This window comes from Propithecus coquereli, unplaced genomic scaffold (assembly GCF_000956105.1).
Source record: "Propithecus coquereli isolate 6110/MARCELLA unplaced genomic scaffold, Pcoq_1.0 Scaffold499, whole genome shotgun sequence".
In the NCBI taxonomy this organism is placed as follows: domain Eukaryota; kingdom Metazoa; phylum Chordata; class Mammalia; order Primates; family Indriidae; genus Propithecus; species Propithecus coquereli.
In genome coordinates this window covers 286,131-288,145 of record NW_012150829.1, presented here as the reverse complement: position 1 = coordinate 288,145, position 2,015 = coordinate 286,131, and positions in this window count along the sequence as shown.

Below are 2,015 nucleotides of genomic sequence, written 5' to 3'. Positions count from 1 at the left end.
GGGATGTAATGTGAGAACTATAACTGCGGTAAGGGCCTAAACTCTGCAAAGACACAGACATAGTAAAAAATAACAACAATAACCAGCCATTGTCCACTATAATTGCTATTCAGGAGTTACATAGCTGATTGTCATAAAGATTCTTACTTTCTCCATAGATATCTTGCAGGCCCTGCATTCCAGTGGATTGGCTGACCCACCTAGATCAGTGGCCTATACCAAGGAACTGACTCAACTGGTATAATGACCCCCATCCACAAACTGACTCAGCACAAGAAGACAATTTTTACACCCCTATAATTCCTCCCCAGACCCAGCCAATTAGCAGACCCAATTGCCTAGCCCTTTGTCTGTCAAACTATCTTTAAAAACCCTTTCTTCCAAATTCTCAGGGATATGGATTTGAGAAATTCCTCCCATCTCCTTGCTTAGTGCTCTGCGATTTTAAACTCTTTCTCCACTGCAACCTTCACTGTCTCATTTTATTGGCTCTTCTCTATGCAGTGGGCAATACAACCCAGTTGGGCTGCAACAGGATACTATTACACACCTATAAGAATGGCCAAAATTCAAAACATTGACAACACCAAATGCTGGTGAGGATGTGAAGCAACAGGAATTCTACTTCATTGCTGGTGGGAATGAAAAATGACATGGCCACTTTGGAAGACAGTTTGCAGTTTCTTACAAAACTAACTGTAATTTTATTACACAATCCAGCAATCGTTCTCCTTGGTATGTACCCAAATGAGTTGAATACTATGTCCAAACAAAAATTTACACATTTACAGCAGTTTTATTCATAATTGCCAAAATTTTGGACCCATCAAGATGTCCTTCATTAAGTGATTAGTTAAATAAAGTGGTACATTCATGCATACTGTTTAGCACTAAAAAGAAATGAGCTAGCAAGCTATAAAGTCATGAAAAGACATGAAGAAATTTTAAATTCATATTACTAAGTAAAGGAAGCCAATTTGAAAAGTCTACATACTATATGATCCCAACTTTGTGACATTCTGGAGAAGGCAAAATTAGAGACCAGTGGTTGCCAGGGGTTTGTAGGGAGGGGGAGAGGAATGATGGAGTACAGGAGAATTTTAGAGCAGTGAAACTATCCTGTTAAAGGAGTGCAAGAAATTTTACCCCAAAACATGACTCCTTGATATGAAGAGTATTTTTAATTAAAGGCCCTTAGAGATCAATAGGCCTTGAAGGGACTTTCCCCCTGTCTCCATAGAGACCAGGTGGACCCATCAAGAAGAACAATTGTCTTTCCTTCCCCTCCCTGTTATCTCATTATCTATTGCAGAAAAGAAGATCAAGAATGCAACCAGACCTGGCCCCACCCTTTTACAATATAAGGGCTGTCTCTCAGGTTCATTTAATTTACAAAAAGAACCATTTACAAGTCAATCTCTGTTCCCCTATCCATTCATTCTCCCTAGTAATCATTTATTGTTCTTCAACAGAATTACCTATATTCCCCATTTCCTCCTACCCTCTGAAATGACTTTATATTAATATAAATATTTGGTTCTCATTGGGATATGGGGTAATCACACTGATTCTCCCAATGTACACAGTAATGGTAGGTAGATAGTGAGGGATTCTGGGTCTCCTAGGGATGAAAGTGGGTGCCATTGCCTCCATCTTGGTCTCACCCCACCCTAATTCTCCATACCTGGGGGAGGAGGGAATACCCTACGAAGCTGCCAATCAGAACTTGGCACACCAGCTGCAAAAGAATGCAGAGGACTCTCTAGCTCACAGGTCAAACAGCATAGGTACCATAGAGTCTGCAAAGTGACCTAGAACCCACATGGGTAGTTAAGATCAAGATCATGTGACGCCCAACTGTCTGATCAAAGTGGTTCCATGGTGACATCTGAGCCACTAGGGAGGTCCCAATCCAGGCACTATAAAACAAGACACAGACCATAACCAGTCTCCTTTTGCACCCTTCCTTTGGCTCTCCCTTTGCTACAACAATGGATCCGGTTGTCATCTGTGGC